Source organism: Oxyura jamaicensis, chromosome 1 (genome assembly GCF_011077185.1).
Source record: "Oxyura jamaicensis isolate SHBP4307 breed ruddy duck chromosome 1, BPBGC_Ojam_1.0, whole genome shotgun sequence".
Classification (NCBI taxonomy): Eukaryota; Metazoa; Chordata; class Aves; order Anseriformes; family Anatidae; genus Oxyura; species Oxyura jamaicensis.
In genome coordinates this window covers 195,060,104-195,076,616 of record NC_048893.1, presented here as the reverse complement: position 1 = coordinate 195,076,616, position 16,513 = coordinate 195,060,104, and the positions used below count along the sequence as shown (strand labels likewise).

The 16,513-nt window shown below is 37.0% G+C and overlaps 1 long non-coding RNA gene across 2 annotated transcripts in view; it reads left to right on the top strand.

Annotated features, from left to right (window-relative positions):
* The window catches only part of LOC118168507, a 55,324-nt gene that overhangs the window by 26,914 nt on the left and 11,897 nt on the right, over positions 1 to 16,513 (top strand). The window contains exons 1-3 of one of the 2 annotated variants that reach the window (XR_004751608.1): positions 1,826 to 1,960; positions 4,928 to 4,993; positions 11,151 to 11,310. This is a non-coding gene — a long non-coding RNA (uncharacterized LOC118168507). Of the gene's footprint in view, positions 1 to 1,825; positions 1,961 to 4,927; positions 4,994 to 11,150; positions 11,311 to 16,513 lie in introns of those variants that run through there. The other variant, XR_004751609.1, reaches the window with a different exon arrangement.

Sequence of the window (16,513 nt, the reverse complement as noted above, 5' to 3'; positions counted from 1 at the left end):
GATCCCTTCCAACTCAAGATATTCTGTGATTCCAAGATTCCATAATTCACATTCTTAGGATATTTTTATCAATGTGCAAGTCATTTGCAACTCTTTCAATGAGGGATCCAGAATGGAACTGACATTACAGTTCCTGTAATATCCTTCTGAGCATTCAAAGTTACATTTTCTGTCTCATTATGCTTTCTGCCTCTCATGCCATATAAGTGCGTTGTCCATAAATCCATAAGATCATGCTGTCCTAGAGTGCATGCCTGCTGTTATTCTATCATTTCTCTAAAGCTCCTGGTATTTGCACATGTAAATTGTAGCCATAATGCAATTTACTGTTGATGGACATATTCCTGCTGTTAATACCCACAGAAGTCTTGATATGTGTCTGTTGTTTTATCTATTGCCTCCAGTCTACCATAAGTCTCCAGCCATATTCATTAGATTCAAATAGTGACACTCTGCCCTGTGAGAATCTGTCAATATAAAATAGGCAGAGTAAGGTTCAGAAAATTGTCAAAATAAACATATTTTTAGGATGGCATCAGATGACTGAAACCACAATATACTAAGATTCATCAATTTTCATGTTCTTTACAGATCATTCTAAAAAAATCAATAATAAATAAATGCATGCAATTTAAATAAATAAATCTTAAATCTCTGAGGAGAAGGACCTGGGGGTCCTGGTGGACAACAGGTTGACCATGAGGCAGCAGTGTGCCCTCATGGCCAAGAGGGCACCTGGTGTGCATTAAAAGGAGAGTGGCCAGCAGGTCAAGGGAGGTGATCCTCCCCCTCTACTCTGCCCTGGTCAGGCCTCACCTGGAGTACTGTGTTCAGTTCTGGGCTCCCCAGTACAAAAAAAGAGAGGGATCTCCTGGAAAGAGTCCAGCAGAAGGCCACAAAGATGATATGGGGCCTAGAGCATCTTTCCTATGAGGACAGGCTGAGAGACCTGGGTCTGTTCAGCCTGAAGAAAAGAAGACTGAATGGGGATCTTATCAATGTCTATAAATATCTTAGGGGTGGGAGACAGAAGGAGGTAGCTAACCTCTTCTCAGTGGTTTGTGGGGATAGGACAACAGGCAATGGCCGCAAGATAGAACACAGGAAGTTCCGCACCAACATGCAAAAGAACTTCTTCACGGTGAGGGTGACGGAACACTGGAACAGGCTGCCTAGAGAAGTTGTGGAGTCTCCTTCTCTGGAGATATTCAAGGCCCATCTGGATGCTTACCTGGGCAACCTGCTCTGAGGAACCTGCTTTGTAGGGGGGTTGGACCCGATGATCTTTCGAGGTCCTTTCCTACCCCTACAGTTCTGTGATTCTGTGTTTCTGTGATCATAAAATAAATAGAAAATATGGGAGGAATGTGGCAGAACTTACTGGGGTAATTTAATCTATTCTTCTACTTCAAACCAGTATCACTGATACGTAACCCTATGTTCAATGTATTTCAGAATTCATTTCCTTTGAAAATAAAGTGTTAATATTTTTGTTAGTGTTTATTCAAAGCTAATATTTCTGGATGATTTCAGCATTTTCATATTTCCCCTTCTCTATCCCTTTCAATATTTCATTATTTTAATCTCATCTGATCCCCATTTACTCTTGCAGCTTCGTCATTCCCTATAGTTTTCAACCCCTCATCAATTTTAAAGAATGAAGTTTTATTTTTATTAATTATTCCTCGTCAACATTCTATTAAGACATGGCATAATATTGCTGCCTGTTTTCTGGTTTCCTTCACACTGTTCCTCTAATTTAAGACTTGAATTTTAGTCTTGTCCTCTTACATGTTTACAGTTCCTATAATCTTTATGCTATCTACAGATATAATAATAATAGTCTTGATTTCATCATGCAATTTCTGTCTGTAACAAATCAGAGCAAAGAGAACTGTTTGTGCAGTTGGACAGAAAACAAGTGATAACTTCAGCTGCCACTCTACACTCTTCTCCAACAGTAAGTTTACTTTAGATATGTCTTCCCAGTTTTTTGTTTGTTTGTTTGTTTGTTTTTTACAAGAATACAGTATAAGGCAATGTCAATAACCTTACTGAAAACAAGAAATATGATTATTGCTTCTTCTTTGACTACAGAACCATTTATTCTAAGCTGTTAGCCATTGTTGTTAACAATAAGCTTGCAACTTGTTTTAAGTAACCTTTATAACAAACTGTTTTGCTTATTTCCTTTTCACAGGATAAATATCTAATGCTTTAGGGCTTCTTTTGGGCTCTCTGTTGATACTAATCCCATCAAGGAATGGTTTCTTCTTACCTCAAGTTTCTCACACTAGCAGCAATTCTTTCTGAATTGTCCATTTTGGTTTTGTTCCTACCTGCCCCTGAGGTTCTACTGGTAAATTTAGTAATCTCCACTTACCTCTCCTTTATCCAATGTTTAGAGTCAATAAAGACTTTATAATTTAGCCGAAGTCCTTTAATACTGTTTTTTGTTGGTTTGTTTGTTTTGTTTTTCCTGTGCAAGATCATTTCAGTATATTTATCAAAATCTCCTGAGTTTCAAAGCTATTCATGACACATGAAAAGACAGAGTGACCAAAAAAAAAAAAAAATAGTAAACCACATTGAAACTGCAGCAGGTTGGAACCAGATGTTCTTTAAGGTCCCTTCCAACCCCAAACCATGATTGTATGATTCTCTGAATGTATCTCTGAGGGATCCCTCTGTTCACACTAAAGCACATTTGCAGTTAAGAATCCAGCCCCTCCTTATCTACCCAGCTGGAGCAAGTCTATGCAGTTACAGGATTCCTGCCACTGCACTAACCACTTTGGAGCTGCAGCTCCCCAAAGCACTTGGCATCAACAAATGAAAACAGCTACAGCCTGCTGAAAACAGCATGTTCAGTTTTGCAGTCAGTATGTAAACTGTAAGCTGGTTTCAACCATATTTTGTTACCCTTTGAAATGTTTCCTCAATAGTAGGTTGCACCATCTGTTTCACTGTTTGCCTGCATGTTTTGCTTGTAAAACTGCTCCCCCAGCAGCACACAGAAGAGGAAAAACAGTGGTGATGTCTTTCAGGAAGATCTCTCTGTCCTCCGCCTACCCCTTCCCACCCCAGTGTTGCACTACACACAATAGGTGTTCCTCCAGTCCTGCCTCATGCTTATTTCTTTCAAAGTCCACTATAAAACCTCAAAGGCTATAAAATCTGTCCATCTCTTTCCTCATGATGCTTATGGGTATGGTTTATGTGCTAAGGACAGATCACCACAGTCCACATGCATGCCAAAGCAAAATCTTCAGCTGAATCACTTCAAAGTTCACCAGGGAGTGTGAGCTCTGCCACAGCTAATCCTGAACATACATTAAACGTGGGAGAATACCCAATGTTAGCTCAAGAAACTTCCTTTTCTCAGTAAATCTACAGACAGAACAATGTTTACACCATCCTAGTAAAAAAATCTCCTGTCTCCTGGCTAAATGCTAGCATATTGTCATGACAGGAGGAATACTCTGTCTTGGTGCAGGTAGTGAAGCAGGGCTTTTCTTTCCTTTTCATTAGTTGCCCTCAATCCTGAGTATGTAAGGAGTATGGAAACCTTGTATCAGTTTTTCTTCTTTCCTTCCTTCCTGGTGTGTTTTATTAACTGTTAGTAAATAACATGCAATGATTTTACATGAAATATTCCCTGAAGTGTGTTGAAAAATCCTTGCACTGTGCTATATAATACCAAATTGTTCACTTCATGAATTGGATGAATGATAGGGGGAAGGCAGTAAATAATGCATTCAAATATGACTACAGAATGCCCTGAGTAAATAATGCAACCCATATTATTCAGCCAGCTTTGTTCTGAACAACATGACATTGCTTACTTGATGATTTAAGCAACCTCAGCAACGGGGACCAGTGAGGAGCTGAACTCATTTGATGGGAAATTCTTTCTGAGGATGTACATTTGCCACGAGAGAGCAAGGTGATTGTCCCAACTCCTATAGAGAAACTGCATTCCTGCAAGAATACAAGAGCTGAATATCCTTAACAGAGAAATAAGCATCTTTCCTTATGCTGGCTTCTGCTCAAGGGTCATGCCCATCACACAAGGCCATAGGACTGATGTGATACATTAATATGACTCTCCCATTTCCTCCAACATCTGATATCTTAGAAAACTAATGTCACATCCTTGATTTTCCTTGAAAGCTCAGACAAGAGATTGACATACAGACAGCCATAACTAGTCTGCTACCCAATCTTGACAGTAAATAAATTTTAAAAACTCATCAAGGTCACCGCATCCAAAATATTCCTTATGAAACAGAATGGAATCTGATAGACAAAAGAGAGAGGTCCATGTATGAACTAGTCACTCTGTGCTCTCATTGTAACAAACAGAGGAAAGCAAGCATTTCTGGAGTGAAATTAATCTCATTCTGAGTAGACATTTTAAACAAATCAGATGAATTGTATACTAAAATGTCTATTACTCTCTATTGGTTGTAAATATAGGCTGGGGTGGCTGTCTGAACATGTGGACATCTCAGCTGTAGTGATATGAATCCCACCCACAAACCTGGCTGCATACAGAATCAGGTACAGACTCCATAAAAGCTATGTCATATAATGGGGGAGAACTAGCTCCAGCTGGTACTAATGTTCCCTGAGCTTCCCTGGGAAATCTCTACCAATATTTTTGCATCCAATATAGTGAACCGATACCAAGAGAAGATCTGACCTCTTGCACTTTATTTCCTCCTCTACAAGGTTTTCCAGGTGGCTAAGCCCAAAACAAATATTTATAGATCAAAATAGTTCTCTTCTCCATGGGAGGGAAAGAGTAAAAGTGCAGATCTTATTTTGTTTTTGCAGAGAACTGGAAATAATGACAAACTGGTCATTAAAACTAAGCCTTTTTTTTTTTTTTTTTTTTTTTTTTTTTTCCTTTCTTTCTTTGTAGCTGCAAATAAACTTTCCAAGGACAAATCTGAACCCATAAGTTTCTTTCTCATAAGATGGTTAGCAGGTGAGTAAGGTTGTTTCAGGAAATCTGCACTACCGCTACTACCACAAATACTTCTTGGGTTATTATCCACAGAATTTGGTAATTCCCAAGAGTCCCTGTCACTGACCAGGACTTCACAGACTACGATCTGCATAAACCCAGACAAAAAAGACATACTTTCAAAAACGTTAATATCTAAGACAATAGGCAAAAAGAGACAACTTCACTACAGTAAGTAAGGTTATTTGAGCTTTGTTGTCTGAAAATAAATAAATAAATAAATAAATAAATAAATAAATAAATAAATACACTATAGCTACATTTATTTTAATATATGAAATCAGGACACATTCCCAGGCACATCATCTCATGTTACTTACAGAGCTAATACTTTTCTGGGTATATTTCTGTTCCATGTCAACTGAGTTCTTAAGTGATTTCTGGGCACAGTTCAATTGGATAATTGTATGTGGTCATCCTGTTTTGGAGGAACTGGTATAAGGTACAGATGTGGACTTTTCCACATCAGTATTACAAAGCAGCCCTAAGTACATTTTATTTACTAGAAATGACATAGCCTTATATCAGATCTTCCTCAAGTCATTTGTTAAGTAAAATACACATTTTTTTTTAGAATTGGAAGAGATTAAGAAGAGCCTGTCCAGGAGAACATCAATCATGGTTAGCATAGACATTTTCTTTCTCTTTCAGTACATGACTACTTGTATTACAAAACCACTCCCAAAAATCTTGCAATCTCACTGAGAATGCTTGCAATCTCACAAGGAGATGAGCCACGAACTTGCTAAATACTATTTTGCTGGCTGCAGCCCCTCCTGTTGAACATTATTTCCTCAGTGGTGTTGCCTGCCTCAAGGTGAAGCAGATTGCCATAATTCAGTTATTGGTCAGAAAGTCCTCTAAGGAATTAATTTTTATCTGACTCAGAAGTTTGCAAGTCACTTTTCACTAGCATTTCAAAATAAGGAAAGAATGATTCAATAAAGTTTATTTTATTTTATTTTATTTATGTTTTGTTATGTTTTTCAGCACAGGCTGCAAATAGTCTTGACTTATATCTGAAAAGCCTGCTTCTACCAGCATATGAGGACAAAGGGTTATATTATGACTATTTTCCCTAGTAGTTCCAATTTAGTCATCTTCACTGTCATATTATCTAAGTGAATGATTAATTCAGTTCAGTGCCACCCACCACTGCCAGACGCTTTCAAAAAAGTTCAGTGAAAAGAAGTAATTGCAGTATGTAAATTAGAAAACATCCTGGTTTCCTCATAACATCTAGAGTATGTTGCATTTTTTCTAGGTATCTATCTAGAAGTTTGGAAGATTAGGAAAGCTGATTAATTTAAAAATAATAATTAAAAAATATATACCTTAGTTTGAGCTTAGTGTAGGCAGGACCTAACATTTATGTGTTCATTCTTTCTACCCAGTTTCTGAAATGATAGAAACTAAAGGATACTTTCATAGTGTCTTATCCAAGTAGAAAGATATAGTAAGAAGACGGTTCCTACCCTGTACCTTTTATGTTCACGGGGGAGCATGAAGTCAAGGATGTCCACTTAGCTGCAAGATACTTGTATTGGTGTTGGGAGAGCAAAGTATAAAGACAGAAAGAATAGAAGAAAATTAAATGTAAGATTACTGTAATGTAAGATCTATCTGATGATTAATACATCTGAACTAGTGTTCTTCACTGATATTATAGATAGTGGAAAATAAGAGAAAGAAAAACTTTTAAAAATTGAAGTACTATATTATTCTGCTTCTTAAGATTTTAAATCATGGGCTTGAAAAAAATAAATAAATAAAACACACCCCACAGCTCAACAGGCATTAGCAGGTGCCATGTCTGATTTCTGTTTAGATTTCAAACTGTGCTTTAACTGACACATAATGAAATAATGTATCTGTAAAAAGCTCACTGATTTTATTTACCTTTCTGACAAGTGGGAATTCAGTGCTACTTACCACCCTGTAGGACAGTATTTGTATAAATGTTGTGCAATTTCATTTGTTTTTATTTATGAGTTCTGAAATCAGAGCACTCATATTGATAGCAGCAAGATATAAAGTCACAAACAATGATAAACAGTCATAAAGAGTTCAAACTTACACCAAAGAAGAGGCAACATTAATTCCATCCAAAAAGTTTTATTTCATCTCGAACACCATCTTCAATCTCTCAAAGATCTTGGAGTAAGTAAAAAGAATATGAGGAGAAAGGAATTGCAGTAGCCTTCATTTTATCTGCTTCTTTTTTTTTGCTCCCAGTACAATCTGAGCATATAGAAAATTGATTTTAACTTAATTAAAGATTGGAGCATTGGTGTTGCACTATAATCTTCAGGAAACCTGAAGGCATCTGCTCCCTACAGAATGGGGAGCTGGAAGCCTAAGGTGAAAACTATAGAGGGGAGAAGGTGCCCAGATATCCTGAAGGGTTCCAGGGGCCAAGTGGGCCAAAAGGTAAAGGAACAACCCCAAAGAACAACCCCAGAGCTGTGCCACACCACGGATGAGGGCAATAGGGAGGCAGGCTCAGACCTGCTGAGGGGAACCAGGGTCAAACATAACCCCTAGATGGCCAGGCAAGGTCATGGGAATGGTGACAAGCCATGGGGACAGGGATATTGTCCTGTGGATGGGACTGGCAGGAAGGGGAGTCCATCGCTGCTGCAGCCTCACTGAGGCAGGTACCGAGAGCCCTAGGGGCTGAAATGGGATCCTGGGCCATAGGAGGGGGAGAGAAGGTCTGGGGGAGAGTAGGACAGGGACTTTAAAGCTTGGCAGGACCCTCAAGGCCCCAGCAACTAAGTAACATAATGCCACTTGTTTATGAATAATTGCTCAAGTTTTGTGTCAGGTGTAGATTACATGAAATGTGAAAAATTACTGAACAGATTGTTTTTTGTTTTTTTTTTTTAATAGACATCTGGGTAGTTAATATACTATTCTTCATTATTACTCCTAATATGTTATCCAGGAGACTGGATACTCCAAATCTGTAGAGATTTAAAGGTTAACATTTTCTAAGCAGGAGGAGAGGAGAATAGTTCATTTAATATCATGCTATTTCTAAAATTGAGCTTTGATTGTTAAGCCTTCTAAGCCAAATTCTCAGGTTAAATAGAAAAACGATTACTTTTTTTTTTTTTTTTTTTAAATCTCACGCAGACTTAAGCTGACAAAAACAGAAAATTCAAAGTCTGAACTGACTCTATTTTCTTAAAATATTTCCAAACAATTACCAGTGACATTTCTTTGTAAGGTTTCTTAATATTCTGGAACCATATTGACACCAGAGTGCCATGCAAACAGGGAGAACAGACTGGAAACATGAATTTGGGTTGTAGGACATGGCCATTACTACCCCTCAGAGCACTTATACACCAGCTGCAGTAAGAAGTGAAGTTTAGAGGATCTAAAAAACCTGTAAAACCTGGGCAAACTCATCATTACTAAACCTCACACTAATATGTTTAACTAGATCAAATCAGAAAGTCACTTTTTGTGTAGCTATGAACAAGAGGATGGTGTTGTTAAGGCTTTTAGCACTGTTATGATAGTCTTAAGGAGTCCTGATGCTATTTCTGAGTTGTTGCTTCATAGGTAGCAAAAATGATTTCTAATCCAGAACTTCCACATTTTCATAACATACACAAATCTGATTCGCTTGTTCAAAATCTCCAAGAGATAATGAAGGTTTTTGCCTTCAGCCAATCAACTGGCTTTGATCCATTCTCCTGCTGATTCTCAGTTGAATTAGAGATTATGGTATAGCTGTGATGTGCTGTTGAACAGAAACTGCCAAACACCTGAATACTACATTATTCCTCAAACTCATCCCTAATTGATGCACAAAACACAAGCATTTGTGTTCATGCTAACCCCTTTATCTAAGAACTAGGCCCGGCACATGTCACCACTTTTGAAGGTTCAGAGAGGTTTGGCATAAAAGGAGATTCTCTTTTGAAATAAATGGAGTGACAAATTAACTCTGCCTGAAGAACCCCTTGCCACACTGAAGACTGCTGAAGCCCCACCTCCTCAGGAAATGTAGACTGTTTCTTGTCCTTCACTTGATGTGATGATAATTATATACCTGTCACCCTACCTACTGCTTTTAGTATGGAACTTGCACAATTTCAGCAACAACCTACCACTTAGTTTTGTTCCACTTTTTAAAATAGTGCTGACTGGTAGTTTTTAATTAAGACTTGACAGTTGAAATTTGCATTCCAAAAGCCAGTTGAAGTTGCTGGAATTAGATTGTGTCTTATTTTATAGTGTAAAGCACTCTACTTGCACACAAGTCTATCAAGCAAGCATGTCCTTACTAGGACCTCAGTAGTTCCTGGAGACACTGTGTGCAAGAGTGTAAGGCTATTTCTCTGAGACCATCATGAACTGGCATTTTAGGCTTTAAAGCTTAGTTAATGGAGTAAAAAGAAACATGTTGAGTGATTCCTGTAGCTCTGAGGAACATTGTTTTTGTCTGATTTGTTATTCATTCATACTTGCCAGCTTACAAAAATTCATATGACCAGATTCACAAACTGCTAAGAGTTGTTTTCTTAGTTTGAAGAGTTAGAGAAGAAATGAACCAGGGAAAGACAGAAAGAATGGATTTATACAACTTTTAAAGAGCCACAACATTTCTATTTATTTATTTATTTATTTATAAATTAAGAAGATCTTATTCCTTCTAGAAATTCATGGCACAAAATCTACTTAACTAGACAAATTTTCTCCTCATCTCCATTGACTTCAGTACAGTTTTGTGCTTGACAGTGTTATAAGTCATCTCCGAATTAGCTTCTACAAGCTAAAACTTAAAAACTGCTTCTATTCATGTTTCTTTTGAAGAAATGAGGAACATATTATGCTTAAAACTCAGCCTCCAGCTTTTTAAAGACATTCTATAAAATTCCATTGATAATTAATCACTGCAGGGAGCTACAGAACCAAATACCTTGTTTTGCTTTTAAAATTAGGAATAGCACAAAATCACAATTATGATTGCAAAGAAGTAGTTTACAAAGTCACCTTTTCTGTCTGCAGCCTGAATAACAAAGTTAAGTAGAACATTCATGATCAAACCCCTGCATTGAGAAATGTTCTGAGAAAAACTAGGAATCTCATGAAACGTATTTGTGAGAGTCCATCTCTCACCTTATTTTCTCTGGATTCACCTTTTTCATGCATTCTTTCATATGGGTGCTATGACAGCTGAAACACATCAGCTGGAGTATAGCTGTTAGATTAGATCTGAGGTCACACACCCAAAACAGATATCAGCTACTGGCCATCTGTAAAATGACTACCACTGACAGCCTAGAAAATATTACATACTGCATATCTCAAGCTCTATTTGAATAGTTCATATTTATTTTATCTTTGCATAAAAATCCACTCAAAATTCTACAGTGCTGTTTTAACAGCACTGGATAAAGATGTTTAGATTTGTTTCTTTTAAAAATCAAAAGAATAGTAGTCCAGTTTATCTCTGGTCACATTAAGAGGATTTCACAGCATAAAAGTGATATAAATAAAACAACCAAATAAAATTGTTCATTTTAATTTATTATTATTATTATTGCATCCAGCACCACTTCCCTGATTGGGAGTCTTGTTGACTTTCATTTCACTTGTACTTTATAATACACCTTGTCTTTCAAGGACTACACTGTATTGAAATTAGACAGGTTTAAATAACCCTGTAGCTGAAGGAACTGCTGAGGAACTAATAGCAAGATACAAGTTCTTCTCTGTGGATGGACTCGTAAATGAAATGAAAACAGAAGAAAACAAGGAAGAACATGGACAAAAGAACATTGCCAAAATAAAACTGAATTGAGATGATCTCATATTAGACTCCAGAAAGTGAAGCAACCTATATAATCTAACTGTTAAGTGAAAAATAAAAATGTTAAAAGGTTATATGGAAGATAATACACATCTTATCTGTTTATGTTAACTATCTTGTGTTGTTAGGAGAATGAGTGGATCAGGTAAGAAATTCTGAGAAGAAGGAAATCGTTCCTTCTCTTTGGAGAACTTGAACATACCCAAGAAAAGTGTTTTGTTTTGTTTTGTTTTGTTTTTCTACTACAAGTTATGGCAGGGAGAAACAGTGAAAGATGCATGCAGCGAGGAGTGGTTAATCAGCTGTTCAAGATAGATGGAGAAGTGTCAGAGAGACTAAAGAAACAGACATATTTTGGCATCCATGGCAATAAAAATGTACTTTTCTAGACACCAGAGAAGACTGAAATATTTACTGTAACTCAGAAAGCAAGTACCAAATGGTTAAGGTAAGCTTTTTTACACCCTTTATATATTTATTCTTCTGAGGCAATCATTTTGATCTTTGTGTGAAAGATTAAGCAAATATACTGAAATCAAATTAATATTTTATGTTTAAAAAATAATTTTGTCTTCATTGGGAGGCCTACTATGAAGGAAAAGCAGATGAGGTTATCTAAGAGACTTGGCTGACTTGGGTGCCACTACAATCTTCACAAGGACTCTCACACTGACTTAGCACTCAGACCAGATGACTGAATGGTAATAATGTGCCCAACTTTGGTCATATCTCATCTAATGACAAGTCTTATTTGGCCTTGGAAAACTGAAAGCCTGATTTAAATCTCAGATGACCCCTGCTCTGGCCTCACAGAAAGGCTCTTTCGAGTGCACAAGGGTGAAAAAAAGGAATAGAAAATCTTCCCAAGCAGAAGTACAAGTAAACTCTGAAATGGAAGAAGGGGCTGTAAAACAAAGTGCTTAAAATGCAGGCAGCACAGACAGCACAGAAAGCTGCAGTAAGCCAAAATGAATTAGCCTCCCCTGGCTTGTAAAAGAAAAAGAAACACCACCTTTCAAAGAAATCCTTCTGTGCAACAGCACCAGCCTTTTCAGTATGAATGCTGCCAAAAGCTTTCTCTTGGAGAAGCCTTGAGCTCTTCAGGCCTTAAGCACCACTCAGATGAGCTGATTCACGTTATGCCTGTGTAATAGCAGAATTACTGGTACCAACAGAGTGAACAGATCAAGATGGCCGTATGCTTTCTGAGAGTTCATGATGAGATCAAATACCAATGCTTCAGACATTCAGCAAAATGAGACAGACCTAAATAACATGCGGGAAAAGAGCTATGAACCTGGCAAGTACCAGCCTGGTCTTCTCCCCCAAGATTTTGGCAGTCGGACACCCAATTCCTTCAGCTGAGCAGGTAAGACTTGATTGCCAGCCAAAACACCCCAGCCAGATAATCTTAATTCTGAAATCAAGAAAGCAAACTTTGTAACAGTGACAAAGATTAGGATGTCTTCAATAAGCTATCTTGGTTGTGTAAAACAAGAGCCTTTAAAATGGGAAGATTTAAGATATTTTTCAACAATCTTCTCAATACTAATCAATGAGGTTCATCTGGGTTCTCAATGTGTGCCCAGTAGCCCCTGCTATCCTTCCAATATATACACTCATGTTAAATAAATCATTGCCCATCTTGGCCATTGAGTCTAGGTGTTGGAAAGAACACATCTAATGGGAACAACACCAAGATGTCTTTTTGCAAATAACCAGAACTGTTAGTTGAAACTGAGCTTTCAGTTGAAATTGTTGCCTTAGATTTAAAAAGATAAAAATGAGAGATTAAAAAGCTTCTGTGGAGATATTTCATTTTAAATAATAAATATCAGCCTTTTTGTATGAGGCATGGCATTCCTGGACTCCTGGGGTGTACCCATCTTTTGGAGGCACTGAGCACCTCAGGTTAGGACTGGAGTGAGCTCTGCTTTCTGAGAGGCTCTGATGAAAGCAAATCCTCTGAAAACCTGCAATGCAGTTGGCAGCTAAAAGAACGCGACTAAAAAATATTTCTGAAGAAGGCTGAGCTGGTGAGATTATTCTTATGATCCCACAGTGTCTTAAACCCCTAGAAACCAAATAGTAAAGATCATAAGGAGCCATGTGGGTAATAAAAATAGTAAAAATGTTTGGGATGAGATTAGTAAAGCCAGAGTGTCTTAAACATATTTGCCTGGAGAGGAGGAGACTAAGGGAAGGGAGGGTATTGAGATTATGGAGGTCATAGATACTAAATAGTTTCTCCTCTTCACTGCGTTCCATAGCACAAAAACAGGAGGACAGGGAGGACAGGAGGACATTGACAGGGCTGTCCACACAGAAGAAACAGGAAAAAAAAAAAAAAAAAAAAAAAAAACTATATGCAGCCTGCAGCCTCCTTCTGGAATTTACCGCCACTGGAGATCATTAGCTCAAGAATTGTGTCCAGATTTTTTAAGGCTGGATAAGTTAATGCTTAATAATGGCATGCACTGTTATACAAACCCGTGTAATAAAGTAGATAATAAAAGTTCATTTCAAGATGTAAACAATTCACCTGTTGTGGTCAGCAGAAGAGTATCCACCTATCCCTACATGTTTTCTATTATTCCCTAATACCTCAGATATTTTATTAGAGAATATTACTTTGTAGAGCCAGGTGTTCATGATGGTCAGAAACACAACACAGATCTAGAAGGACCAAGAGTTTAATCTGGCATGACAGTTTCTAATAAACAGTGAATGATCTCTGGAGATAAAAGAAAAAGCACACAGTAGGAATCTTAGAGCTGACTTTTTAGATGAAACCTATATGGTAGTGTAAAAAGAAAAAAGAAATAAGAAAAAAAAAAAAAAAGAAAAAAAAAAAAAAAAAAAAAAAAACAGGTACAAGTGGGTGTAACTTCATTGGATTCTATTGCCAGGTGCTGAGGATCTAACCTGTTATATTTCAAATACCATCATGGATTTTTATTCCCAGTGTATTCTTTACCTGTCGAGCATTCATAATGGTGGGATACTTTATTTTGTAAATGTGACAATCAAAGTCTTCTCCACATTTTGTAGAGGATTAAAAGCAGGAGTTGGAGGCACCAGCATCACTGTCAGATTTCCCAACAAGTCAGTCAGGTATGGCAGGTACTCTCTATTGACATAGCTAAGCTTTTAAATTAATCCTCCACATGAAATACTGAAAATGTTTGTAGCACACTCAGTAGGTGTCATATCACTACTCAGTCTCAGGTTATAATTAAATCTCATTATTTATATGGGAAAGATTAATGCAGAAATTAAAATAGAAAAAAAAAAAATACAATAATAATAATCTATGGAAAACTCACCTTTTGACCTTCTAGTAAACTGGAAAAATTTGGCAAGTCTCATCATTAATAGGAATGCCTTTCTCATCATAAAAGTTGTTTCTGTTAGTTTTAGAGATAACGTAAGTGCCAACACAGTTAAAAGGAGAGAATTACATTCATAAAACAGTTTTGCTTCTCAGTGGCAGCTGATGAAAAATATTACAGTCTTTTATGGAAGAATATTGGGCTAAGATTTTATTCCAAAGCTAGCTAGGATACAGACCTTGGAGCAAGGGAGCACCTTGAAGAATATTAATTGGAAAAACAGATACTAGAGTTTCATGAAAAAAAAAAAAAAAAAAAAAAAAAAAAAGATGTATGAGAAGTTAAAAACTTTCCTAAAATTTGTTTAAATTTAAATTTAAAGTAAAGAAAAAAATACTCGTTTAGTTCTTTTTAAAGGAACAGCTGGGGTATTTCTTTAAGACATATTTGTTTATGTAGCTTTCTTCTTATTTTTTTTTTTTTTTTTTTTCCTTTCTAGCTTGATTTTGTTTCAGGAACTCAAGAGGAAATCTATTTTATTTATTTATTTATTTATTTAATTTCAACAACTTAACAACTGCTTTTTTGGTGTTTTTTTTTTAATTTTAAATTATAGAAAACTCAAATTTCTTTAGTTACTTTTGCAAATTTTTTTCTTTTGCATGGTAGAAATAATTTGATGAGGATTTTCTTGTCAACTCTCCACAACACTTCCTTAGAAACATGCCGTCTTTATCAGAAACGTGCATATCTGAAAATTAAGGATAATTCCAATACTTATTTTTTTTGAGCGAGACAGGATAAGCATACTCCCTAAATCACAATATAGGAACAATCAGCCTGGAATCAAAAGGAGACATGGGTTAGAATGCAGATGAGATCAATTTAGCAATATATTGATCTCACTAGAGTTATTCTCGAGTAAAACAACATTAATGAATGAGGATTCACTTTTTCTTAGAGTCAACCTATTACTAGTAATGACAGGTATAGCTAGAGGCCTGGTAGTCTACTCTCACCATCTTGCTGTTTAAGTAAACAACAGTTACAGCTGCTTTGATAAGGATTTTTGAGAGGACCAAGCAGTCTGTTGGGAAATAAAATCATTTCACCCAAGGGAAACTACAAGCTCTTCTCTGCTACTATAGACACAGGGAAGGAGACTGATATCACCCATGGAAGAAGACTCTTCCTTTTTTTCTCACAGACCAATTCAAGTGAAACCTGCTTCTAATCCTTAGGGAAAGCTGAGATCTCCTTAAGTGCATTAGTTATGGATGTAACCTTTGGCTAATTCCCCATATACACATCTTGATTTCCTGCAGGATGGGCACAACTGTACTTCAATTAAACCTTTTATTCTGTCTCAGGGATTCCTAGGCTGCCAGGAAAATCCCAAATTCATCTAATTCATCTACCAGTTTACATGTTGACTCTTGACTTCCCTAATGTTTTTTCCTTGCTCACAAGCAAGTCAAAATGGAAATTGATTGAAAAAAGGAAGGCAAGGTATATTTAATAATAGGAGTTAATAAGGTTAGAAAAGAAGGGGGGGGGGGGGGGGGGAGGGGTGGCGGGGAAGAAAGAGAGAGAGAGAAAGGAAAAGAAAGGAAGAAAGAAAGGAGAAGACAGGAGAAGACAGAACCCCCCTAACACACCACATATCTAATTTTTTACTAACAAAAGGTCAAGATTCTTCCTCAGCCATTCAGTTAAGATATTAAGCTCATCTCAATATGGTGGAGTCATCATCACTAGCAGCATTTGACAGCAAATCACCCAAGCTCCACTGATTTATAACATAAACATAGTTAAACAGTGCCTCAGTTGGTGTCTCCATTCACATGGGCATGCAGACAATAGCAGCCAGATATGGAAAGGTTCTGGAGGGAACCTTTCCAGGGAAGCAGGGAAGTGTGTCTGCAAACACAAATTTGATCCACCCTGCCAGTTGCTCACCTGCAGTGAGAATTAGGAGTCCAAATTATTCAGAAAGTACTAAAAAAAGAGTAGTGGATATGGGCATTGGCTTAGTCCAATCATTGGGTTTATCAATCTAGACCTTCTCCACTATGAAGCAAATTAAAGACTTTTTTTTTTTTTTTTTTTCTGTTTCCCCTCATTGTTCATGTATCCAGATAGCAATTACCACACTCCCTTCCAAACCAGAACCTAAGAAATGGATAAACCAATTTATTCCCTCAAACTGCCAAGACTTCCTCATGGTAAACACAAGTTAATAAATCCCGCTGGGTGATGGGATTTATTCAACTCAAAAACAACATCTTAAAAAGACCCACTATTAAGACAGTTTTGCTG